The sequence below is a fragment of the Cricetulus griseus genome, chromosome 2 (genome assembly GCF_003668045.3).
Source record: "Cricetulus griseus strain 17A/GY chromosome 2, alternate assembly CriGri-PICRH-1.0, whole genome shotgun sequence".
NCBI classification, from domain to species: Eukaryota; Metazoa; Chordata; class Mammalia; order Rodentia; family Cricetidae; genus Cricetulus; species Cricetulus griseus.
Genome location: NC_048595.1, coordinates 5603492 through 5631080, shown reverse-complemented (window position 1 = coordinate 5631080; position 27589 = coordinate 5603492). Strand labels below are relative to the sequence as shown.

Sequence of the window (27589 nt, the reverse complement as noted above, 5' to 3'; positions counted from 1 at the left end):
ACATGAGACCCTGAGATATGGGAAGAGGAAAGGAGGGGAGGGGTGGGAAGAAAAGAAGTAAGTCCTATACGGAAACTCAGAAGTACTTCTGGGGATGTGAAGGGAGCCAAGAAATCTGTCACCTGGGCCTGTGTCGGAAGGGTCAGAGCACTGTCCACACTAGAGACATGGGGGGGGCAGGATTGGTAGTGGGTTTCTATTTAGATAAGAAGAGTACAGGATGGGCTGCCCCTAAAGGGCCAGTCAGTATTTTAAGCTTTGTGGGCCACGTATGAACTCTGCCACATGTTCGTCTTGTGTGCCCATATGTGTTTATAACCCTTTAAAAATATAAAAGTCATTTTTGGTTTGCAGACCACATAAAAACAAAAATGGGAGAAGGCATGCCCAAGGAGATAGCTATACTAGAAAAGGACAGACAATAATAACAAGTTCTGGGAAGGATGTGGGAAAGGCCCCTTCCTTGACTGTTGCTAGTGGGAAGGGTGGTGTTTGTGGGAAGGCAGCCCGTCACAGAGCTAACCACACGGCTGTCATCTGACCTGGCAGTTCCACTCTTGGGTGCATGTGTATCCAGGAGAACTGGAAACATATGTCAGCACAAAACTTGTGTGTGGATGCTCATAACAGCATTTCTTGTAATTACCATGGAAACGACACAATGCCCATCAAGTGATGAATAGGTAGATGAAATATAGACACCACAACACAGATGAATCTTGAAATGCCTCACCAGGTAGAAGAAAGCAGACAGACACCCAAGACCAGACTTTTCAAGGCTGAGGATGGGTAGTGGTGATGAGTACCCAGTGTGAGTGGACCCAGCGCTGTTAGACAGTTGAAACCACAGAGTTGAAACAAAGTCTCATTATGCATTCCAGACTGGCTTCAAATTCACAACCCTCCTGTCTTCACACCCTTCCATCCCTGAAGGTCTTGCATTGCAACGGTGCAGCACCACATCCGGCTAGGACTATACATTTTATGTGTCTGTTTTATCACTGTTATGGTGTGAATGCTAATGTCCCCTCAGATGGGACCAATGTGAAACTCTAACACTGGAGACAGTAGGGCTGGGAGGTGAGGTCTTTGGGAAGTGATGAGGTCAAGGGGATGTGGCCCTTGTGTCTGGGACTAGCGCCCTTTCCAAAGGGGTTCTGAGGGTGAGTGTGCCTTCCACTGGATGAAGGCACCATTCACTAGGCAGAAAGCAAAGCTTCCCAGACACGTGAAGCACCGTTGTTTGCCTTGGTTTCGGAGTTGGCAGACTGCAGGACTGTAAGACATAAATTGCCACTGTCTATAAACTATGAGGTTCACAGTATTTTGTTGTATCGGAGCAACAGATTCAAAGGATGGTGATGACCGTGGGCTGCTGCCTGGTCAGCCTGCTGGAGTGAAACCCTTCCTCTCCTCCAACCGCAGCTGGGTCAGCTTCCAGAATACACATCACAGGAAATGTCACCTGTAGCTCTGATTTCTGCAGATCCCTGATGGACACAGCAACGATGCCCATTGCCTTACTGCTGGACACTTGTCAGCCCACCCCCCCCCACACACACACACTTCATACGGTGTGTCTATAAATCAGGGCTTCCTCACACCCCCATCTTGGGTTCGTAATTTATTAGAAAAGCTCCCGAAGCTGAAGAGAGTCCTTCACTTGCTGTCACTGTTTATTAGCAAGTATCGGGGTCATTGTAAGATGCCCAGAGCACAGTCCAGCAGAGCCACACACGGCACACCGGTTGGTACCTTCCTGAGTGGCCCGTTCTCTTAGTCCATCAGTATGTCCACCACCCTGGAAGCTTGCAAGGGAGTGTCATTACATAGGTGTGATTGACCTGTGGTCATTGGCTACTGGTGATGGTCGATAGCTCAGTCTCCAACCTTTCCCCTTCACAGAAGTGGGGTGAGTATTACAGAAGTTTATGCCCCCCTCTTCCTGGTGACTGGCCCCCATTCTCAAGCTCCCAGGGCCCCCTATATCATCCTGAAAAGATACCTTCTGGAACTGAGGAAATGCCTGAGGGGCAAATATGAGGACCTGAGTTCAGATCGCTAGCACCTCCATGAAAGCAGGGCATTAGGGTTGTGTCTGCAACCCCAGGGCTGGGGGGCGGAGCCAGGCGGATTCCTGGCGCTCAGGGTCAGCCAGTCTAGCTGAATTGGTGAATTGTTTGATCAGTGAAAGACTCTGCCTTCAAAATTAAAGTGATGAGCAATAGAGGGAGATATCTGAACTCAATCTCTGACCCCTACACACAGTACATATGTGTATGCACGCATGTACACACATACACATAATGCAAACACGCACACAATAAGTAAATAAATAGAAATTTAAAGATACTGTTGCTATCCTTGAGATTGCGAGAATTTTGTGAGTTATGTGTGGGGACCAGGGTCGAGGACGGAGTATTTGTAGCATGCCAAGCACAGGGAGCATGATGGCAACCAGTCTATACTTTCCTTGTGTCTTAGTCAGGGTTTTTATTGCTGTGATAAAACACTGTGACTAAAACAACTTGGAGAGGGAAGGATTTATTTCAGCTTACAATTCTCAGGTCACACTCCATCACTGAGGGAAGTCAGGGCAGGAACTCAGGGCAGGAACCAAAGCAGAGACTATGGAGGAGTGAACGCTACCAATTGCCTTCTTCTCCCTGCTCAGCCAGCTTTGTCATAGAGCTCCAAACCACCAGCATAGGGATGACACTGCCCACAGTGAGCAGGGCTGTGCCATATTAATCATCAATCAAGAAATGCACCACAGGCCAGCCTGATGGAGGCATTGTCTCAACTGAGATTCCCTTTTCTCAAATGACGCTCATTGTGTCAAGTGGACATTTAATCAGACAGCACACCCTGTCAATTGTGAACAAAACTGGAATCCCAGCGCTCTGGAGGCAGAAGCAGGTGGATCTCTGTGAGTTCAAGGCCAGCCTGGTGTCGAGTCTACATCATGAGTTCTAGAGTTTTCTAGGCAGTGGCAGGGGGGAGGATGAAATAAACACACACACACAAGCAGATGTCATGTGTGTATGTGATTCTGTGCAGAGGCCAAAGGACAGCCTTGTTTGTTATTTCTCAGAAGTCATCTCTTCCTGGCCTGAATTTGTCAAGTATTCTAGACTGGCTGGCCAGTGCACCCCAGGGACCCTCCTGTCTCTGCTTCCCCAGGGCAGAAATGAGTGTGCCCAGCATTTTCAGATGCGTTCATGATCACAGGGCAAGCAAGCCCTCTACCAACTGAGTCCAAGAGTTTTCTTTATAATGCAGTTCATTGTATGAAAACAAAGTCGGTCTGGGCATAAATCACCGAGGTAGGGCACCAGCCCTGAGGAACATGGGATAGGGCACCAGCCACAGGGAAACCTGCAGGAGTGGCTGGCTGAGAAGAGTTACCTGCCCAGGGGCGGGCTCTTCTAAAACTTGTAGGCAGCCTGGTGTTCCAGCTTCTGCCCCCATCTCTCCCTGACAAACTGCCTTCCCAGAGAGATAAACTGAAACTGATTGTTCCTCCAAGCTGGAAGACTGGGCCCTGTGCCTCCTGGGTTCCTCCAGGACTTCCAAGTACCGGAAAAGGGCTTGCAGAGGGCACGGAACAGCTGCAGGGGACATGAAAGAAGCGAGACTTGAGTCGGTTGTGTGTTAGTCTCATTGTAGAATGCACAGTCTTCAAGACTCTTTACGTTTTATGTGTGGGTGTTTTGCCTGTCTCTGCACCATGTGCGCTTAGTGCTTGTGGAGGCCAGAAGAGGGTGTCAGAACCCCTGGAACCAGGGTTACAGGTGCTGTGAGCCGCCATGTGGAATCAAACACCGGTCTTCTGGGAAAGCACATGGTGCTCTTAACGACTGAGCCGTCTCTCCAGCTCTACTATCTTTACAGCCTTTTAACTCTATAGTGAATTCCACTAGAAACACAAGATGGGCTTCTTAAGGACAGGCTGGGGACTCCCAAGGCCCTGTCTGCCCATGCCTGGGCCTGCAAACTTCCCCAATAACTGTGGTGAAGAATCAAATACCAAGAAGCCAGTGCTGAGTGACTGGCTGCTGTCCTTTTTCCACTGTTTTCCCTTTGAAAACCATCGTTTATTTTTATTATTTCAAACACACTTGGGTTTTTTGTCACATGTATAATTTTAAATGTTTCTAGCTGTGCAGACAACCTGCACAGGAACTATATTCTTTTCCAAGATACAGAGCTCGTGTGTGCACACACATGCACACGAGAGCACACACGCACACACACACACAAAAGCACAGGCACACACGCATCCTTCATCTGAGGAGAATATTTCTCTTTTTTAATCCATGTTTAAAGTTGACATACAAAGCAACAGACTTTACTGGTATTTTTACACATGTGTCCTCAGACTGTACTCAAATTTATCCCCTCCTTTGCCCTCCCCTGTGCCTGTTGTCCCCTCCAGCTGCCCCCCCAGTAGTCCTGTCCTGCTCTCTTTGTCACATGTATTCCGTGACTGAAGAGAGAGGCGCTTTTGAAATCTGCTAGTGCTCCGTCCACCACGGCTTTAGATTAAAACGGACTTGATATTTCTCATTACTGACGACAGAATGATACTGAGGCAGAATTCGGTCTCACGAGATGGGGGGTGCTTCCCCTGGCCTGTGTGTCCTAGATGGAACTCTGGTGATGATTCCCCACCATTGTGTCCTGGTTGAGGCTGCGGGCATCCCATGAATACTACCAGAGCTGCTGTGATGGGGGTGGGGTGGAGGCCCATCCATCATCCCAGGCAGCTCAACCCCCCCCACCTCCCCCAGATTCCCATAAACAAGTTCTTTGTCCCTGAGGGATGAAGAAAGTCCAGACTCATCAACTCCGGAGCTACTGATCACTACAGGGTCTCATCGCTGGAATTCGTCAGCCTCCATAGAAGACAGCAGCACTAAAAGATGGGCAGGTAGCTTCACACTTGGCCAGCATGCATGAGGTCCAAGGCTCCGTCCCCAGCTCCTCAAATGTGCCAATGATGGTGGTGACATAGGGCAGCAAAGTCCTTGATGGAGAATTAACTCCGAGACAGCATGGTTCCTTAACCTGCTGGAGAGCCTAAACAAATGTCCCCATTACCAGTCCTGGCCATAAATGCTTCAAAATGGCATCAGGCCCAAATGGCCCCCAGACAGTGTCCTTAACCAGTCAAAATAAACACCCTGCCACCCTGGAATGTCAGTGCAGGCCTCAGAGGGCAGAGAGCAGGGTCTGAATGCCAGGAATTTGCTAACAAAGCTGTGGCCAGCCCCTCTGACCCTTCTGTCCACTCCAAAGACTCAGTAGCCAGGCCAGTGGGAACGGCTTAGGGCTGAATGTGAAGGAAGCTCTTGCTGTTGGAGTTGGGAGTGGAGAGTGTGAGGAGGCCATAGGCCAGGGTTTCCATCGCTGACCTCATGCCTGCCCAAGTGCCTCTCTCCCAGGTCAGACTGCACTGTGGGAAGCAAGGCCTTCCTCCTGCTGCACAAACCCCCTCTAACCCAAATAGCAGGCGTCTTCTCAAGAGATGGACAGGTTGCTGGAGTATGAGGCAACCAGGTTGCCTGGCGGAGGACAGTCACGTGACCTCCTCCCCTGAGACACAATGATGAATGCCCTAGAATTTGGCCCAACCCAGAGCAGTAATTTATGTGAGTGGCAGGGGAGGGTTTATCACTTACTTCTCTGTGGAAGGTCAGCGCTGGTGTTAACTAGCTGTGTGCCAGAGAGCCGCCAGCCACTCACAGACAGTCTCCTCCTCTCTAAGTGACAGGAACTCTCAGCTCTGCAAAGCCCCTGAGTCCTGACATGTCTGGCAGCCTGTGATGATGTACAGAGTGTGACAAAAGGATTCTGTCAAACAAAACAAAACAAAAAACCAAAGCCTCACGCACTGAGGTTTGAAAGGAGCTTCTTCTTCAACCATTGAGGGGATGCAGAAGCAAAGAGGTCATCACATCTGGTCCAGCCCCAAGTCTCCTCGTGTGTGTGTGTGTGTGTGTGTGTGTGTGTGTGTGTGTGTGTGTGTGTGTGTGTGTACAGGCATGCAAAAGCAAGCCAGATGTTGAAGTCAACTCTGTGTGTGTGTGTGTGTGTGTGTGTGTGTGTGTGTGTGTGTGTGTGTGTGTACAGGCATGCAAAAGCAAGCCAGATGTTGAAGTCAACTCTGTGTGTGTGTGTGTGTGTGTGTGTGTGTGTGTGTGTGTGTGTGTGTGTGTACAGGCATGCAAAAGCAAGCCAGATGTTGAAGTCAACTCTGTGTGTGTGTGTGTGTGTGTGTGTGTGCATGTGAAAGCCAGGTGTTGATGTTAAATATCCTGTATCACTCTCCACATTATTTCCTGAGATAAGGTCCCTCACTGAACTTAAAGCTCATTGATTCTGCAGGCACTTTATTGACCAAGCCACGTCCCCAGCCCCCAAGTCAACTTCAGTGTTGAAGAAAAGAGTCATCTTCATCAAACCGAGTCATGAGAAGCCGGCCCCCATGGCCCATCTGCACACCCGACTGCGCTGGGCAGTGCTCCTTCTGCAGGGTTAAGTCAGAGTTTGACAGGGAACGACAATTGTAGAGATTCCAGTCAAAGTCGATGCACTCAGGGACAAACATGGGACAAATTCTTCTCACTGATGGCCTCTTTCTACCGAAAAATAGATCTATTCCATTTCTGTGAACAGTGGGCCCTGCCCCATCCATCCTCCTCCGGCCTGTACTGTCCGTCTCTGTCCAGCCTGCCCCTTCCACCCCTGCTCTGCCTGTTCTGTCCAGCCTGCCCCTTCCACCCCTGCTCTGCCTGTTCTGTCCAGCCTGCCCCTTCCACCCCTGCTCTGGCCTTCCTGCTGCAGAATTCAGAATCAGACTCAGTGTCCTGCATGCCCTTTTTACCAAGCCTACTCTTGTGTGTATGTGTTCATATGTGTGCACATGCATGTTTGTATATGCAGAGACCTTCCCCCCTTTCTTTCTGTCTCTCTTGTGTGTATGTGTTCATGTGTGCACACGCATGTTTGTATATGCAGGGACCAGAAGTCAACCATAGGTGCCATCCTCAGGTCCCATCTCCCTTGGATTTTGAAGCATGGTCTTCTTAGGACTTTCTAGGTAGACCAGCTGGCCGGGAGCCCCAGGGATCTGCCAGTCTCTGTCTCCTCAGTGCTGACGTTACAAGCATGCGCCACCACACCCAGCTTTAAAAAACATGTGGTTCTGGGGTTCCAGCCTTCCTGTTTACAGGGCAAGCACTTGTCCAGTGCAGCTGTCTGCTCGGCTTCTTTTTTCTAACTGAATAGTATTCCATTGTCTAGTTGTAGCATGGTGTGTTCATCCACTCACGGAAGGACGGCTCAGTTGTTAGGAATGAAGCCACTGTGTTATTATTTTACTACATGCACCTCAAAATCCTTTCTGAAGAACGTGGGACTAGAAACTAGCTTACTGAACTGTGACTTAAAGATTGTTTGTGGGCTGTGGAGATGGCTCAGCATTAATTAAGCATGCTTACTGCTTTTGCAGAGGACCCGGGTTCAGTTCCCAGACCCACGTGGTGGCTCACAACTGCCCGTACTTCAAGTTCCAGGAGATTGTAACTCCTTCCTCTGGCCCGCTGCCTATATGCAGGCTCACACACATACTCATAAATAAAAGGTAAATAAATAAAACCAAAAATAAGATTGTCCATATTGTGAAGCATCAGTCTTGAAAATATCCAGCCACAGCCCTGGCTAAGCCACACCATGCCAGATTTCTACTACCCAGTGTTGGGAGGGAGGGAACCTCCGCACTCCTTAAATACAATGTGCACCAAGCATCATGTCAGCGAAGAAAGCAGCCAGCTTTACCTCAATATGCACAGAAATGACCAAGGTGACATTCTGTCACCCTGCCTGGGAAGGTGAAGCACAAGGTCTTCTTCTTAGCTATAAAGGGTAGGGCTGGAGAGATGGCTCCGTGTGTAAGAGCACTGGCTTGCATTCAATCCCCAGAATGCACACTGGTGACTCCAGTCCAGGTCACCGACACACCCTTCTGACCTCCTTGGGTGCACCTACACACCTGCAGGCAAAAATACTCCTCCTACACATAGATTTACTAAATCTAAGAGAAGGAAGGGATTTAGACAATGGGGAGCACGGAGATCCCTTAATGAGCAGAAGCGCTGGCCACACCAGCCCTATCCCTTGAGCTCAGATCCTTGCAAACCATGTGAAGAGCCTGATGCATGGTGCACATCTGGAATCCGATGCTCTCGTGGTGAGAGGGGAGACGAAGCAGGGGACTCACCTGGCAGCTTGCAGGCCTGGAGCAGTGCAGAAGGCAACAGAGAGAGAGGAGACCCTGCCTCAGCTTCTGAGTGCCAACTTCCACACGCGTGTGCAAGTGTGGACCCACCCTCACCCCACACCCACCAGCTTCTGAGTGCTAACTTCCACACGCGTGTGCAAGTGTGGACCCACCCTCACCCCACACACCCACCAGAGCCCAACTCTCTGCTCTTCGTGACACTGCAGACGCCCCAGGACATGTATATCGTTAGTCACGTGTGCTAGCTATGTACGTGTGTTAGTTATGTGTGTAAGTGTGACGGCTTCGGTTACCAGTGGAGAGATGAAGGGACAGAAACCTTCATGAGGCGTAGACTGGGCTAACCCTGGCTTCCCAATCTGAACTGAACACAAAGCAGCAAATCCATTTTACTGCTTTGTTGAGGAAAAATGTAAGGGTTTGTTTGTTTGTTTTTGTCAAATAGGGTTAAAGGCTTAATTTCAAGACAAAACAAGCCACCCCTGGCCTCCTCCACACACACAGCTCCCCTGGGCGCCTTCAATTGTAACAGATCAGCCTGATAAATCGCCTCCTCATCGGTGACTGTTGCTGCCCTTCCGCATCCAAGGGTGGCATCCACAGACCCAGACCATCAAAGGTAGAGTTCTGAAAATAAACAACCCCCACTGCATCTGTCCTGAACATGTGTAGTCGGTTTTCCTGTCATCGTCTGTCACAGGACAGCTATTCTTCACTTTTCCGTGTGTGTGTGTGTGTGTGTGTGTGTGTGTGTGTGTGTGTGTGTGTGCTCGTGTGGTGTGTATGGTGTGTGTATGATGTGTGTATGTGTTTGGTGTGTATTTGTATGTGTGGTATGTGAGTAGTGTGTGTGTTTGGTGTGTGTGTGTGTGTGTGTGTGGTGTGTGTGGTGTGTGTGTGTGTTTGTGTGTGTGTGTGTGGTGTGTGTGGTATTGTGTAAGTGTGTGTGGTGTGTGTGTGTGTTTGTGTGTGTGTGTGTGTGTGTGTGTGTGTGTGTGTGTGTGTGTGTGTGTGTGTGTGTGTGTGTGTGTGTGTGTGTGTGTGTGTGTGTGTGTGTGTGTGTGTGTGTGTGTGTGTGTGTGTGTGTGTGTGTGTGTGTGGTGTGTGTGTGTGTGTGTGTGTGTGTGTGTGGTGTGTGTGTGTATGTGTGTAAGTGTGTGTGGTGTGTGTGTGTGTTTGTGTGTGTGTGGTGTGTGTGGTGTGTGTGGTGTGTGTGGTATTGTGTAAGTGTGTGTGGTGTGTGTGTGTGTTTGTGTGTGTGTGTGGTGTGTGTGGTGTGTGTGTGGTATTGTGTAAGTGTGTGTGGTGTGTGTGTGTGTGTTTGTGTGGTGTGTGTGTGTGTGTGTGTGTGTGTGTGGTGTGGTGTGTGTGTGTGGTGTGTGTAGCTCCAATGTTGGTGTTGGCAATCGCCCTCCCTCCCCCCCCCCGCCCCCCCCCCCCCCGCGCTCTTCCGTGTCGCTCACTGAGGCGGGGTCCCTCCCTGGAACCCAGGGCTTGTTCTGTAGCTCGTCTCACTAGCCAGTTTGTCTCTGCCTTCCGAGGCTGGAGTTACAGTCAGGACTTAACCCCCACAGGACTTTTACATGTGTCCTGAGGATCTGAAGTCTGGTCCTCAAACTCATAAAGCACGAGTTTTAACCACTGAACCGTCTCCACAGTTGACTCGAGCAGCAGGGACACCATGTTGGGCTGGACACACAGGGAGGATGATGGAGGAACACGCATCTGGCATCTCTGCAAATTTGACTCTTCCCAACAGTGTTACTGCATCGGCTTTTGTTAAGTCAGTGTTTAATACTCCTGTTATTAGACCAGAGTGTAAACCTTCTGTACTAATACAATATCAATATTGACTGATGAAATCAGTAAATTAATATTTTTCTTTCATGACTTTTGGTCTTGAAGTTAGTTGCTGCCTTCTATTTGGATTTAGTGTTTCTTTTACCCGTGATGACCCTTTCACACTTCATGGTTAATCCATCTGATAACACGTCTTCTCAGCCTTCCCCTCCTCACCCCACTCTGTGTGTGCATGTATGGGTGCATGTTTCATTGCATGCCTGTGTGTATGTGTGGGGGGGTATGCACAAGTGTGTGTGCATATGTGTGAGTGTGCGTGAGTGTGCATGCTTGTGCATGCATGTATGTATTGTTTGAATGTGCATCTGTGTGTGTGAATGTGTGTATGTGTGTGTGAATGTGTGTGTGTGTGTGTGTGTGGAATGCTTCTTTGTCCTCTAACTGGCCCTTCACAATCCCTTCAGCTTGCTGCCCAGGCCCTTCTTTGCTCCTGTTCATAGTATTCTTGGTTCCTCCCTCATCCTGACAGAACACGAGGCCCCAGAGGGTAGAGTTAACTAGAAACCTGTTGGAGATGAGACCTTAGCTTTGACTGCAGAAGCTACATGGGTGACCAAGTTTGCAGCCCCTCCTGCTGCACCCTAGAATTAGGCTCAGCCACTCGGCAATGCCTAAAAAATGGCAGCCTATCTGGATGTTCAAGAGGTGCTGGAAACACCCATGTTTGAAGGCCAACAGAATCCAGAAAGCAGAGAGCAGGGCAGAGAGGAGGAGAGCCAGCCAGTAAGTGCCACCCCGGGTGAGGTGGCCGGTGGAACAGTGGTTTCAGAGTTCGGGGGCTGGAGAAGGACTCATTCCACGCCCCTGTCCCGTGTCTGCCTTGCAGAAGAGCTGATGGGGTATGTTTTTCTGTATGTAAGTTTCTCTTATTAGTGGGTGAATAAAACACTGATTGGCCAGTTGAGGGAGGAAGATAGGCAGGGCTAGGAGATGAGGAGAATACTGGGGAAAGAGGAGAGAGAGGCCTAAGAAGAGACACCATGTAGAGACCGGGAAGATAGAACATGCCAGGCGCTCTCTGGTAAGATAAGGCCATGTAGAAATACATAGATTAGTAGTTATGGGTTAATAATTAAGACAGAGCTAACAAAGAAGAAGCCCTAGCCATCGGCCAACAATTTTATAATTAATATATAGTGTCCGTGTGTTTATTTGGGGCAAACTGGCTGCGGGACCAGGGTGGAAAGAAACTCCAGCTACAGAGAGCCATTCTGGAATCTTCTCTCTCTGCTACAAGCTTACCTCTGGTGCAGAATCCAGTCTGTGACTCTGTTTCCTGTGTTGCACAGTTTGAGGGGACCCGAGGGAGTCTGGATACCTTCTGCCACTCAGTCTCCAGGGGTGAGCAGAACCACACGGCATGGCTTTCACTACAAGTTCTCTTAAACTTAAAAAAAAAAGGATTTGTTTTTATTTATGTGTGTGCTGTTTTTATTTATGTGTATGTTTGTATGTAAGCCCATGGAGGCCAGAAGAGGCTATCAGAATATCTGGAGCTGGAGTTACAGGAGGTGGGTGCTGGGAACTGAACTTGGGTCTTGTGGAAGAACAGCAAGAGCTCTTAACTGTGGAGCCGTGGATCCAGAGCTAAGCATGGTGGCTAACACCTGTGGTTGTGGCACTGTAGAGGCTGAGACAGGAGGATTCCAAGTTTCAGTCCAGCCTGTCTCAACAGAAAAAGGAAGGAAAGAGAGAAGGAGGGGAGGGAAGAAAAGCAGGCGAAATTATGAAAAAGTAATGACTGGATTGGCAAGTGGTCTATTTCTATGGAAATGTCCATCAGTCTGGAGCAGAGTTACAGATAAGTGCCCCTAGAATCCAAAGTCAGGGGCAACAACACCCAGCCTGTGTGCAAGCTGAGTCTGCACACATCAGTCTGGCAGAGGCATACTCCACACAGACACAATTTCTTTATGGAAGAAAGCACTGTGAAGTATATGGTTTAATTCAGTTTATTACAGCAAATTTCCCAGAGTGCCCCCTGATGTCACACTGCCCTCGGGAACCAGCCTGGTTTCCCCAACACAGTCAGGGCATCTTGATCCTGGTGCAGCTTGGAGATCCTGAAGGAGGCATGGACCTCTGCAAGCCTAAGTTTTACCACCTCCAAAGCAAACACCATTATGTACACTACCTCCTCAGAGGGTTAGAGAGGCCTGACCTCATCACATGCAGGTGGGTGTTGGGGCTGGAAGGTGCTAATCAGAGGCACTTCCACGATAATGACTGGCCCTTCTTCCCTCAAGCCAAACAGACGCTCAGCTGCCTGCCAGTTGCCTCAGAGCTTGCCCGCCTGGCCTGTGTGCAGCCCCCATGTATTCCTCCACTTTCACACTCAGACCCAAGGACCCAGGTGAAGAAACAGACAAGAAGCCAACCTCGGACTAACATAACCCATGTCACCCCATCTCCTGCCCCCCTCTACCCCCACCCCATGAAGCCTCAAACTTGCCATGCAGTGAAGAAGGACCTTAAACTTCTGAGTGCTGCCCCTCCACCTCGCAAGTGCTGGGATTACAGGCAGAGCCACCATGCCCTGGTTTATGTGGTGTGGGGAATGAAACCGGAGCTTTGTGCACACTAGGCGAACCCTCTACCAACCGAGCTACTTTGCCAACCCCATAACTCTTGTCTGGAAGACAACGGTGAAGCTAACTTCCTTGCAGCTACACAGCTACATTGGCAAGGAAGGGTTTGGGGTAGTGCACACTCTCTTCTCCTTGTGACGTCCCTGTCTGTGTCTGCCTGGATTAGCTACAGGCTGTGGCCTCTGTGTGCTGAGACAGGGCCCGTCTTAACTTCTTTTCCTGTTATTGTGGTAAAATACTGTGACAAGGATCTGGACAGATGGCTCAGTGGTTAAGAGCACTGGCTGCTCTTCCAGAGGACCTGAGTTCAGTTCCCACCACCCACATGCAGCTCACAGCTGTCTTTAACCCCAGTTCCAGGGGATCCCATACCCCCACAGAGACATACATGCAGGCAAAACACCAATACACATGTAATAAAAAATAAATATTACAAAGAAATACTGTGACAAAAGTAACTTAGGAGACAAGGGCTTACTTTTGCTCAGTCTCATGTCCTTGGCAGGGAAGTCGAGGCAGCCGTCTGAGGCAGCTAATCACACTGCATCTCAGGAAGCAGAGAAAGGAATGTTTGCTCCTGTCCAGCATCTTTTCTTCATTATGACAGCCCAAGAGCCAGCTAGGGAATGGTGTCACCCACAGTGGGTGGGTCTCAATTAACATAATAAAGCTACCCCCCACCCCACCCCCATGCACCCAGAGGCCTGGCACCTAGCTGATCCTGGATTCTGTTCAAGGGTTATACAGGGTCTCACTCTGTAGCCCAGACTGGAGCTCACTTATAATAGCCTATGGTGACCTCAAACTAGAGGTAATCCTCCTGCCTCAGCCTGCCAAGCTGAGACATGATCCACCATGCTTGGCAGACTATGGTCTTTACCATCACCTTGTTCTAGAAGCTGGAGATTTAAGGTCAAAGAGCTTACAACACACACACACACACACACACACACACACACACACACACACACACACACACACAAGTTAAAAAGGGAAAAAAAATGACCACTAGCTAAGAGCTTCAATTCTTGCTGTGTGCACAGCTGAGCTCTTAGATGCAATGGGAACCCGGTACACTTCCCACCGCTCTCCTATGTCAGAGCCAAGCTGCCTATGCATGGAAGGTTCTGGAAGCATTCTCTCTTGACAAGTCACAGAGGAGCTATGGAAAGGATACATTTCTGGAATCCAAAACCACCAGAGATTTAAGTGTTGGTGATGAGGTCAGAGAGCCACAGTGGAATGTGAAGTTCTTTGTGGCTCCACATAATAGCTACCTATTAAGTTTGCCTTCTGCCTGACCCTCCCGACTGCTGTTTAGACAAGGGAAAGCCATCATCCACCACAGCCACCGTGGAGACCTGCTTTAAACTTGGTCTTATGAAACTGTTTGGCTTAGGTTCTCTTTCCAGCCCTGTACAAGATCTACAGATGGTATAAATTGCCTTCATCTAGACTTGGGCCCATCTTTCCAACCAACTAGACTAAGAGGGGTTTGTTTTTTCTTGAAAAAAGTCTCCAGTCCTAATGAAAAAGCTCAAATTCAAGATTTACTCTTAAGAAGAAAAAACTTCTAGGCAACATAAAGGGTCGCTTCTTGTTCTGATTATTAATATTTTTCTTTCTCTAGACAGTTTCTCTGTAGTTCTGGCTGTCCTGGAACTTGCTTTGGGAACCAGGATGGCCTTGAACTCACAGAGATTCACCTGCCTCTGCCTCTACCTCCTGAGTGCAGAGATTAAAAGTGTGCACCACCACCGCCCACACTTTTGATTGATTTTTAAATCATTATCAGCATGTGTGAGTGTGTGTGAATATGTGTGTATATTGTGTGAGTGTGTATTGTGTGAGTTTGTGTGTATGTGTGTGAGTGTGTGGGTATGTGAGTGAGTGTATGTGTATGAGTGTATGTGTGTGTGAGTGTGTGCATGTGTGAGTGTGTATATATGTGTGTGTGAGTGTGTGTGAGTGTGTATATGTGTGTGTGCGTGTGTGTGTGTGTGTGCGCGCGCGCGCGCGCGCATAATGTCCTTGTGTTGGGCGGGTGTCATGTGCCAAGGTGTACTCGTGGGGACCAGAGGCCAACGGTGTGGAGTCATTCATGTCTTTCCACCTTCACATGGGCTCTGCGGATCAAACTCAGGGCATCAGGGTGCACAGCAGGTGCCTTGACTGGTGAGCCGCCATTTCTCCCACCCTTGGTGTTGTTGTGTTTTGTGATTGTTTCCAGATATCTCAGTCAGACCTCCTACACAGCTCAGAGCCATGCCAGCTGGCTTACCTGAGCTGTGAAGGCCTTGGGAAAGGTGAGTATTGTCCCCAGGCATGGCACCACCCTGAACAAGCTGAGTTTATGGGAGTTAGGCCAGAGGATAGAATGGTCAGCATTGCAGGTTAACTGTGAAATGTTCCTCACAGGCTTGTGTGCTCTACTTTTGGTCGTCACTCTTTTGGAAGGTTGTGGTCACCTTAGAGTAGTGGTTCTCACCCTTCCTAACGCTGCGGCCCTTGAATACAGTTCTTCATGTTGTGGTGACCTCCAATCATAAAATTATTTCGATGCTACTCCATAACTGTAATTTTGCTACTGTTATGAATCGTAATATAAGTATCTGTGTTTTCTGATGGTCTTGAGTGATCCCTGTGAAAGGGCCGTCCAACTCCCAAAGGGGTGGTGACCCAAGGTTGAGTGCAGCTGCCTTACAGGACAGAGCTGGAGGGAGGAAGTAGGCCATGGATTGGGAAGTATTTTTTGCTCCTGGTCTCTTTCTGTCTCCCTGCTTCCTGCCACTGGACAAGAAGTGCCTCTGGTAACCCCAGCCTTCCACTGCCATCCCGCAGTTGCAGCAGTGAAGGCCAGGAAGCAGACCCAGGTGGCTGTGCCCACTCTCCTGCTGCTAGGGAGGCCGAGGTTCTGGTGGGCTGAATGCAGACTTGGATAGGACTGACACCACAGACCAGACCACCAGGGACGCCAGCTCAGGAAGGCTGCAGACAGGGCAGGCAAACGGAGCAGGTACCAGGCCCTCTGAAAGTGATTGACGGTTTACATCTGAAGTTTTGAGAAAACGAAAACTTCCACTTTTAAAGAGCCTGCCAGCCATTTTCTGGCTCCCACGTCCCTGTAGTGGTCCTGGGGCCTGGTGACTCAGCTTCCTTTCCTATTCTTTGGGCTCCCCACATCCGCCTCATGCATTCTTTTGAGCTTTCTTTGGTCACAGTTGACTTTAGTAGCACTTCCAGATTTCTGAAGTTTGGGGGCGTAAAGGGCAGCTGTCTTCTAGAGAGTGAGGCAAAGAGGCACATCTGGAGTCTGCCCACAGCAAGGTGGCGTCTACATAGTTTGGTGGGGGGCAGTGATGTCGGGGCTGGGGAGAGCACACTGAGGCTGAAGCTATCAATGCAACCAACTGGTTGCTTTTTACTGACTACAAAACCCAGGTTTATATGCAAATATTGACTTCAACTTGATCACTTTCAAAGAAAAACGTATTGTTTGGTTTAAATTAATTCTGTTAAGAAATAGTATTGTTTGTCAGCAAAATCTGAAGTGATCCACATTGCGACAAGTATAGGTTAAAAGCTAAACGTGTAGCCTTTCACTGAAAATAAATAAACATGCAATGTGTGGGTGGTTCACACCTTTAACCCCAGTCAGTGTTCAGGAGAAAGAGGTTGGACAGATCTCTTTAAGTTTGAGGCCATCCTGGTCCACCTAGAGAGTTCTAGGCCAGCCAGGGCTACATAGTGAGACTCTATCTCAAACATAATTAATTAATGATCTATTCCTAATAAGGAGCTGGAGAGTTGGCTCAGCAGGTAAGAGTACTGACAGCTGGGCATTGATTCCCAGCACCCACACGGTGGCTCACAATCAGTAACCCCAGTTCCAGGGGCTCCAACACCCTCTTCCGGCCTCTACATGCACCAGGCATGCACAGGATACACAGACACACAGGCAGGCAAAGTGTTCATATACATAAAAAATAGAAACTAAAACTCAACAAATAAAACAAAAGATAAATAGGTAGGAGCGGAGAGATGTCCTAGTGGGTAAGAACACTTGCTACATGATCGCAGGGACCTGAGTCTGGATGGCCAGCACCCATGGAAAATGCAGAGCATGGCTGCCTCCACACTGTTGGGGATGGAGACAGGAGGATTTCTGGGACTTGCTGGTTGCTAGCCTAGCTCCAGGCTCAGTGAGAGACCCTGTCTCAAGGGAATAAGGTAGATTGATAAGCAGGAAGGATCGCCTCCTCCTCCAGCGTCTGTACTCTCTCTCTCTCTCTCTCTCTCTCTCTCTCTCTCTCTCTCTCTCACACACACACACACACACACACACACACACACAGATGCACATATAACACACATACAGCATATTCACACATACATACACACACATACACAAAAATAAAACACAAGATTATTTTAATGAATTGTTTGGAAATTTGCATGTTGTTTTATTTAAATACCAATGGGTTTTTGTTTGTTTGTTTATAAACATATACTATACCACTGAGTTACATTCCCTATCTCAGTGCTGTGTTAAGTAAGAGGGTTTTAAAAAACACTTTGTACCAACTGTGATGGCGCACACCTTTAACCCCAGCACTCAGGAGGCAGAGGCAGGAGGAACTCTGTGAGTTCGAGGCCAGGCTAGCCTACAGAGTGAGTTCCAAGACAACCAGGCTACACAGAGAATCCCTGTTTTGAAAATGTTTATCTTTTCTTGGGATGGGGGAAGCATGGCAAGACGTGTGTGTGGAGGTCAGAAGACAACTTGCAGGAGTCAGTTCTCTGCTTCTATCCTGTAGGCTCTTGGGGATCAAACTCGGGTTTCCAGGCAGGAGGCAGATGCCTTTAACCCCTGAGTCATCTCACTGTCCCTATAACTGTTTTGTTTTTAAAAATAGACAAGGAGGCTGAGGCTGGAGGATTGAGACTCAGAGGCCAGCCTAGCCTCCATCGCAAGACTCTCTGTCCAAAAACAAACAAACCAAACAAACAAACAAACAGAGCCTTTTCCAGCCTCTATGATGTGGCTTTTTCATCCATCTGTGAGCAGCTTCATTTCTTCCCAGATTTTTCGAGGCTGCCTGGAACCCCAGCCTGAAGGGCTGACTGTGATGGTTGGTTGTTGCTTCCTCCCCATCCACAGCTGTGCTCAGCTGCTCCAGACCGGAGAGCCTCAGTCATGTGGTTCCCGGGCCAAGCTGAGCTAAAGCCAGCTCTCCCCAGAGAGCCCCTGAAAGGACAGCTGTGGAAACACAGCTCTGGTGCTCAGAAGGCAGATGACCGAATTTCTCTCCCTGTGCTCCCTGACATCTGCCCTTCCTAGGACCATGGCTCTGCTCGTGAATGTGCTAAGTGGGGAGCGTCAGTACAAAGGCTCCAGCTTCCTTGCTGGCTTTTCCTGAAAGGTAATTAAACCAGGCTTTAACAGTGAACTTTTGTGTCCAAAGTTTTAGACATTTAGATATTAAGGGGGTACACATGCATGTGTGTGTGTGTGTGTGTGTGCGTGCGTGCGTGCGTGCGTGCGTGCGTGCGTGCGTGCGCGTGTGTGTGTGTGTGTGTGTGTGTGTGTGTGTGTGTGTGTGTGTGTGTGTGTTTTGCCTGTATGTATGTATGTATACCACTTGCATGCCTAGGCCAGAAAAGGGTATCAAATGTCCTATAACTGGAGTTGCAGACAGTTGTGAGTCACCATGTGGGCGCTGGGAACTGAACCTGGGTCCTCTACAAGAGCAGCCAGTTCTCTTAATCAGAGTCGTCTCTCCAGCCCCACGTTTTTTTCTTTATTTGTTTTGTTTTGCTTTTTTAAAAGAAGCATTTTCGTAATAACAGGAAACCACTGTTACCTCTGACTTTACAGGAAAGAAGTGATGGACCCGAGCTCCATCTCTGCTCAGATGTTCCTCGGCTTCCTTACCCTGTGCCCATCCCCCAGCTAAGAGCATCTTGATTTCCTTCCATGGAAGTCACTTTCCCTTTGTGAGTCTCAAGCTCAGGCACCTGCTTTCCTGGAGGGTGCAGAATGTAGGGAGCTGTCCCTGCATTCTCCATTACAATGATGGCGCCTGCAGGCACTGAATGTAAACAAGATTATTGCGCAGGCACTGGGTAATTTTCCATTCCTTGATCTCTGCCTATTCCGTGGCGTCATGGCCTGATGAGCTGCAGCCAATCATAGGGTGACACGTCCCAGGCGGCGGTTGCCAGCCTTTATTAGGGGACGGGATTCTTGGCTTGGAGTCTCCGCTCTGGTAAGCTTATGCTCTCCTCTCAAGATGCATTAAAGCTTTACTGCAGAAGGATCCGAATGTCCTGTGTGGTTCTTGCCGGCGAGATAATCGCGCGGGACAGCAGAAGACAGGCCACTTTCCAGAGCCATGATTTCTGAGGCTTTCCAAACTCAGTGCCTCCATCCCACGTCCACCCCATACACTCTGGAGACCTTCCAGTGCACAGTTCCACTTACACGGGTCCCTCACCCCATTTGCCTGGAGCTGCTTCCTGGAAGAACTCTTTTGTCTCAGACATGATTCTTCTGTCAAAACACTGGCGGAGTTGTGGGCTGGAGCTCAAAGGAACTTTGCTTGTGACTTCTTTTCAAAAACACTTCATTTCTTTCTTTACCTTGAAATGATCCACACATCTTGTGGTGTTCACGCCACATTCTGTAGCAGGCCTGTAGGAGAAAGGGGGCAGTTCCCAACGGACTAGAAAATATGCACAAGCTGGCTAGCGTGCTTCCCAAACCACTGGACATCTGGAGGTTTTGAGTTTGAGGAACCTGGTCACTCATTCTGTTTTTTTCTCTCTGGGGAAGGAGCACATAGCCTTGCTGAAGTCGTTTGGTTCAAGAAACGGCAGAGTTAAACATTTTCTCTGCCAGAAGCCATGAGTTGCTAGAGCAAGCCTTTCATTGTGACCATGAGCCCAGGCTATAAAAGTCGAAGGGTGGAGCAAAACTCAACACCAGGGTCACTTGACCCATTGGGGAGTCTGTCAGAGTGCGTTCCTGGTGTCTGTAAGCTTCTGCTCTGGGGGAGAACGACCTTGGCTTCCATAGCCTTGGTTCATAGAGAGCTCAGCATGCTATCGGGAGGGCATATAGGCGGTGTCATTTTAAAGGTTAATGCAGCCAAAGTGCTCATGTGGTGTTAGGGGGAGCTGGCACCACCTGGTAAGGGAAGTTCGCAAGCTGAAGGCAGAAACAGCCCACGGGCCACCAAGGAGGCGGGACTGGCGCTGCTGTGAGGCCAGAATAGTTGCAGGCGCTCTATTGATGGAATTTGTCCCTGAACATTATCCCTTGCATGGGCCGCTCACACGGATTAAGAAGGTAGAGTTGCTGGCCAGGTCGACCATACATGGGCTTCTTCCTGGCGCCTAGCAACCATAGGTGCCTACGATGATGTAAAGCCCCAAAGGCAGCGGAAAAGCAAAGGAACCCAAGGTCTGTTTTGCCAAACAAAAGCAAAATGTCAGCCCCTTGAGCCTCTGAGTGTAGCCAGCACCACACCAGGAGGACAGAGCAGGCCAAAGGCAGGCGTGGGGAGTTCGATCAGGATAAGCGTTCCGGTTCCAGCTAACACGGCTGTGGGACCGTAGGGGACATTAACAACAGTCCAAGGTGATGTGCGGCTCCTGTGCTGACCCCACTGTGAACAAATCCGTTGTAAGAGCTCGTCATAAGAGGGTTGGGGAGGTACGGAGGTACGGATCAGCTTGAAACGTGCTTGTCAAGCCAGCACCCACAAAATGCAGCAAGTACTCAGCAGGTAAGAGCGATGGTTGCTCCTGCAGGGGACCCAGGTTCAGTTCCCAGCAACCAAGTCATGTGGCTCATAACCGCCTGTAACTCTGCATCGACAGGATCTAGCGCCCCCTCCTGGTCTCTTTAGGCACTTGTACATACATGCAAGCAGCCATTTATACAGCTAAGTTAAAAAAGAAAAAAAAAAAGCCTTAGTGAATATCGAAGATGAATAAATCCCCAGGGCTTCTTGGGTAGCTTATGTGAGGTATCTGGCAGTCCTGAGGCAATGTCTGAAACTGCAAGATGGACAATGCCTGAGGAACACCTGAAGTTCACCCCGACCACCACACACGTTTCACACAAGTGTATGTGTGTACCAGAACACAAGTGTACACCCACATGCACACATGTATACACACAGACTCATCATGGAAAAACAGGAAAATGGGAGAGATGGGCATGAAATGGCAGGGGCTTACACTGATTCCCCCAACCTTTTCTCTGTACACTTTCAGGTTAGAAGTGGTCCAGAGGAAATACCAGATTTCAGAGCTAGGTGAACCAGCCGCATGGCAGATGGGCACACAGCTGCCCATAGGTTCCGTCCTGTTCTCCTTTTGTGTCCCCATCCCCGTCCTGGTCTCCCTACTGACCAGTTCTGCTGACCCTAAACTGTGGTCAATCTGACTGACGGAGCAACGATCCGAAGACTTTTCCCATCTCCTTAGGTCCATAGTGGTATTAAGTGGATGGCAGGGGCGGGAATGACATCTGCTATAGGTACAGACCAAAGTCTTTATGGGTAAAGTAATATCCCACGTAGAATTTGTTTAGATACTTAAAAAAATGTGTTGGGGTGTGGAGAAAAATACAGCACTGGAAATAGAAGTCATTAAGACAGATGGGTGATATTCTTGTCTTGTTTGCCTGTTTCCTTGGAGAGGTGCTGGGAATTGAACCCCTACACCTCTCATATGCTAGGCAAGCACTCCACTTCTGAGCTGCATCTTCAGATCTTTTGTTAGAAATATTTTATGGTAAACAAAACTAGGGGAGAGAACTAAGAAAATCAAGTAGATTCCCAAGAGCTGTCCATCATCCTTGCCACCCCTCCCCCTCCTCCCTGTCACCCTTCTACCCCTTAGCCCTCCAACCCATCACCCTGCCACCCCTCCACCCTGTCACCCCTCCACCCTGTCACCCCTCCACCCTGCCACCCTCCACCCTGTCACCCCTCCACCCTGCCACTCACCCTGCCACCCCTCCACACCCCTCCACCCTGTCACCCCCTGTCACCCCTCCACCCTGTCACCCCTCCACCCTGTCACCCCTCCACCCTGCCACCCCTCCACCCTGCCACCCCTCCACCCTGTCACCCCTCCACCCTGTCACCCCTCCACCCTGTCACCCCTCCACCCTGTCACTCCACCCTGTCACCCCTCCACCCTGCCACCCCTCCACCCTGCCACCCCTCCACCCTGTCACCCCTCCACCCTGTCACCCCTCCACCCTGTCACCCCTCCACCCTGTCACTCCTCCACCCTGTCACTCCCCCCCAACAAGTTGCATAACTGGAAAAGTCTTCAGCTCTCTCTTCCTAAGGATGTGGGTTAGGAGAAGGAGGAAAACCCGGGGCTGATTAATACCATGTACATCACAGAAGAGAAAGAAACTAATTAACCCTTGACTGTGAGTAATATGCTTTGACATGTGTGAGCTGGTCTTGTTGTTCTAATAAACAAGACTTTAAAAAAATAAGGTTCTGGCCTTGGACCTCTGAGAATCATCTCAGCTGCTGCCTGTTTCAAAGGCTTTCAGGCTCAGGGTTTTAAAAGGTACCCCGTAAACTGAAATGCTAGTGGCTGAGATGCAACACTCTTAAAGGGGAAACTGTAGAGAGTTTGCATCGTCTTGGCCATGGTCTTGGTTAGGAGAGAGGAGTAGGTGCTGGCCTGGTGCCAACAAAGCAGGAAGGTGGAGGACACAGCAGGAGTCCGGGTTTTGTTCACAAAGGTTCTCCATGGCTGAACTTCTTGGAAAGGGGTCTATATTATTTCATTCTGCACAGTTCACATTTGGGTTATTTTAGGGTCTCAGTAGGTGCCTATGGTTCTTAGAATTTTTGAGCAAATTTAACTCCCTTTCTTCCCTTCCTCTGTCTTTCTTCCTGGATTCTTCAGAGTGTTTTCTAAAATAGGAAGCATATTAGATGGACAATATTAGACAGAAGACAATATCTGATGTTGGAAAAATTAGTCAATGTCTATTAAAATGCACAAAATCAGTAAATTCAGAATCGAATATAAGCTGTTTTTGTTTTTTTTTTTAATCAAGTGGAATGTTTTTAAATTATTTATGTGTGTCATGTATGTGGGCACACAAAGCACACACTGTGTGTGCAGATGGAGGTCAGAGAACAACCTGCTGAAAACCTACCTCTTCCCAAGGGAGCACTTGAGAGGTGGCCGTCGCCACGTAAGACAAGATGTCAGCTTTTCTTTTGGAATGTCATCATTAACTTTACAGGCAGGCATTTACACTTTTTAAATCTCTTCAGTGTCCATGACACTAACGTAGCCACATTTTTATCTGACATTCTTAATTAGCTGTAACTGTGTGGAATTAAAATATTGAGGTAATGAGTAACCATATGTATTGCAAGGATGAAAATACCTGGATATGAGATACGTGATAAGGCGCGTCCATTTTTTACAATAGACACAACCTTAAAAGGCCCTGTAGCTCTGTCAACCCTTCAGAGGCGGGATCTCATGGCTGCCTGGATTTCACGGGAGATAGCCCATGTCCTGTGCCTGCGGTCCCTGGGGTCCTCTGGAGAGGTTAAAATCCCTCACGCTTTCCCTATAAGTGGTTCTCACTGAGGCTGATGGGCAGGTCAGTCTGGAGCTGTAGTGTACATCCTGGAGGCAGTTCTGACATGGAACTTTGGGTGTGGACGGCAGAAGATGGAGGGTGGACAGATGAAGACAGAGAAAGAACCTGTGCTGCTGGACTAAACTCAACAATTTCAACCAAAATAGATGTGCAGCTGTCCACACCTGCTCCCTAGTGCGTCTCCCAGGATGTCCCTGGAGCCACGGGCAGGCTGTGACAAGCACCCTGACTCCCGGACCTGGATTTCTAATGCTATTCCCTGATTGCAGCTCTTGGGAGCAACAGTCTGTTCCAGGGAGAGGACACGTGAGCTCGAATGTCTCTGTAGTCCACAGAACAGAAACATCCAAAGAACCTGGAAGTCAGCCGGAAGGGGTCACCAGCTGTAGGATGGGCTTGGACATCAAAATAAGATGGAAACAGGTAGTAACCTAGCAGCTGGAGAGAGCCCGAGACACATTCAGTCTGATGAGAACAACAAGCATTGCAGGACCTCCTGCCAAACATGTATCAGTGACACAGACACAAAGCCAGCTTCCCAGATGAAGTCTGGCATGTGCCCCCTCATCAGGTGGTTGACACTGGCAAATCAAAGCTCCGCACCACACGTCAAAGGACAAGTCAGTTGGCATTCACACCGCCACTTTTTCAGTGGTTCTTGTAATAGACACTCCCCCCCCCCCCAGCCACTCGGAAGCTCTAGATGTCAAAAGCCTAGGTGCATCCTGACGAAGCAACTGTCCCATTATCTCCAGAAGTGGCTGGGTCATAAGGGTCAGGGAAAGACAAGGAACTGACTCAATGTACTGTGTGACTGGACATAAAGGACATTATTAGGACAAGTGGCACAAGTTGAGTGGGGTCTCAGATTCAAGGGTGGCCTTGAGCTGCTGATAGTCTCCTGACGTTGATGGTTGCCAGCTCGACTGTAAAAGGATTCAGTGTCTGAGCCTCAAGGACCAACCTCAAGGGTTGGTTACTCAACTCTGTGTGTGTGTGTGTGTGTGTGTGTGTGTGTGTACGCGCTTGCGTGCTCACGCTTGGTGTGTGTGTGAGTCCAGATGCCTGTGTGAGTACATGGTGGGGAGGGGCATCAGGTGTCCTATGGGATTGCTCTCCACCTTCGTCCCTCGAGACAGGGTCTCACTGACTCTAGAGCTAGGCCCGAGGCCAGCAAACCCTAGCAATCTTCCTGTCTCTTCCTCTGTAGTGCTGGGGTCACAGGGGCACGTGATCATATCTGGCTTTCTCATGGGTTCTGGGGCTTTGAACTTATGCCCTCATGCCTCTGCAGCTAGCACCTCTTACCCTGGAGCCTCCTCCCATCCCAAGAACGTCACTGTAACTTCAAGTCAAGATTTACAGCCCCAGTCTTCAGCTAGCACTGGAGATCTAAACTGATGCCTCTCACACATGTCAGGCAAATGCTGCACCCCTCAACGACAGTCCTAGCATGAGCTCCCCAAGTCTTTAATGGCTCAGAGGGTTTTTGCATTGAACTTGCAACTCTCTTGCTGGTTTGTGCCTATGAGTAAAATCAAACCAAAAATTTAAGTAAGTGAGCTGCCATATTGTTTTCTTTTACGTACATGGTCTCAGGGTGTGCTCCCCTAGATAGGAGACCAGAAGTGAAGGGGAGATGCCCAAGCCTGGGTGACTCCTTCCCTGTTCATTGAGCCCCAAGTCCAGATCAGGTGTCTGAATGAAAAAAAAGAAAGAAAGAAAGAAAGAAAAAGGAAAGGACATGACGGCTCCTAGGTGTGGTGAAGGAGAAAGTTTATTGTGGATAAAAGGGAGAGCGGAGACAAAGACAGAGATATCCGAGGCAGTGACCCAGGGAGAGTCCAAAGTGGACATTAAACCCTGAACCATGTGAGGAGAGGGGGAGGGGAGAGGGGAACTAGGTTGAGCAGCCAGGAGGCCCCAAAAGAGGATGGGCAACCAAAATGGACATCTGGGGAGGGGCAGTCCAGCCCGGGGGAGCCGGGAGGGAGGCAGGCTATGGCAGCCAGGAGGACTGTAACAGGGAGGGACTGAGGGTTGCAGGGAAAACCAGGCAGCCAGCATCCATTTTGCCATACTAATGGTCACCTCAGTTAGCCATTTGTCCCAGGTCTGAGACACGTCTGTCACACAACCCTGAATGCAACTCACCAACTCTCTGAAGACTGTTTCCTATAGAGAGCTGGCCTGACTCAGTCCCTGTGTCCCCAGAGCTCAACACAATTCCAGATACACACAGTTCCCAAATAAGCATTGGCCATGTGAGTGAAAGAGCTGCCCAGATGGGCTCCAAAGAAGTCTCTTCCCATAGTGTTGGACAGCACAGCCGGTCATGCACGGATGGAGACCCAGCTGGCAGCCCCTGGGTCCCCTGCCCTGGGTCCTGGTGAGGCTCTGAGAACCTTGCATGGCTTTGCTGCCTCTTCTTTCAAGACTTCACAGAGCAGTGGCGAAAAGGTCTGGAACAGGTCGCTGCCATGGGTCAGCATGGCATTGTTCCCTGAAGGGAGTGTAGACTAAACTGGAGACTGAGCTGGAGTGGAGGCTCAGTTGGTAGGGTGCTTGTCGGGCATGCACGAAGCCCTGGCAGCACATGGTGGAGCACACCTGTGATCCCAGCACTTGGGAGGCGGGAGACCTACCGAGCTCATCCTTGACTGTGTAGTGAGCTAGAAGCTAGGCCTGGACTACTTGAGACCCCATCAAAACAATAATGGTGATGATGATGATGGTGGTGATGATGAGGATAAACAGAGAAAACCAGAGTGCCTCACGGCCAAGGCTGTTGAGCACAGGGTTGGGGACCACAGCCAGTCACAGAGTGTGGGCAGGAGTGTGGATCCGAAGAAGGAAAAGTCGTGACACAAGCCCTCATCCCTTCTCAGGCTGTCCATGGTTTGTGGCTTCTAAAACTCCGACAATTTCCCATTAAAGAAAATGATTCTGGTCGTGCATGGTGGCTCACACCTTTAATTGCAACACTCGGGAGACAGAGGCAGGCAGATCTCCGTGAGTTCAAGGCCAGCCTGGTCTATAGAGAGAGTTCCAGTACAGCAAAGACTACACAGAGAAACCCTGCTCAAACACACACACACACACACACACACACACACACACACACACACACACGGAAAAAAAGGAAAGAGAGAAAGGAGAAAGGGAAAGGAAGGAAAGGAGGAGAGAAAGAGAGGAGAGGGGGGGAGGGAGGGAGAGGGAGAGAGAAGTTGACTCTGGGAAACCCAAGAACACTCTAGCATTGACTCCAAAAAGGGCTGAGCTGTCCCCAAGCCCCTGATGCTGTGTCTGCTTCTACTCTAGTGGCCCCAGCCTGGGCCACCACTGGCCGGGTTGTTCTTTTTTTTTTTGTTCGGCTTCTCCAACTGGAAAGAGTTTGTATTAAAAAGAAAAAGACTCCACCAGCCATGTCACAATGGGGCCGATTGTTCTGGGCCACAGTGACTTAAATATTTACCTTCTGTTTCACAATCCAACAGGAAACAGGGGTCATGGATTTTTTGTTCCCTTTCCCCCTCTGGTCAGCACTAAAGAACAGTTGTTTTTCTAGTTACCCAAGAAGCAAATGATAACAGGTAGGAAATTGGCACTTAGCAGATGTCTTCAGATCACAGCCTTCCGGGTTCTAACCGAATTCTCCAGCAATTGGGTGAAATAGCCACAGAGTGGGAGCCTTGGTCAACCTTCTCCTACTTTCAGTGTGCCTCTAGGGTGGGGCTGGTGGGAGGGAAAGGCACTCAGCCTTGTTAAAAACAAAGTCCTAGGAGGACGCTTTGCTTCAGACGGTTCTGCTCTAGCAGACCAAACCAAAATGGAAACACTTATGCCAACTGTCACCTCAAACGGGTCAGTGTCCCCCATTCTGGGGAGTCTTGTCTGCCTACATCAGGTGAACCCCCCCCCAGGAGATGCTGGGGTGTTGAGTAGGTAGAGTGTTCACCTAGCACAAAAAAAATCCCTATGTTTGGATTCCCAGTATCACAGAAAAGCTCCCTGGGGCTAACCTCTCAGAGCTAAGGCATTTCCTCCGGATAGCTTTCTGCTCTGCTTTGTGGTTGAAGACTGTCTTGATGCACAACCCACAAAGAAAATGCTAGTTAGGTCTGCAACTAGATCTATTTGATGTACTGGATATTACCAGTGATCAAAGTAGAC

The 27589-nt window shown here is 49.3% G+C and overlaps 1 long non-coding RNA gene across 1 annotated transcript; it reads right to left on the bottom strand.

Moving 5' to 3' along the window:
- Positions 1-4327: 4327 nt before the first annotated feature.
- LOC118237872 lies at positions 4328-13436 on the bottom strand. The gene is made up of 4 exons (XR_004768113.1): positions 13232-13436; positions 11408-11552; positions 5685-5856; positions 4328-5082 (listed from the first exon to the last, which is right to left on the bottom strand). It is a non-coding gene; the product is annotated as an uncharacterized LOC118237872 (long non-coding RNA).
- Between the last annotated feature and the right edge of the window lie 14153 nt (positions 13437-27589).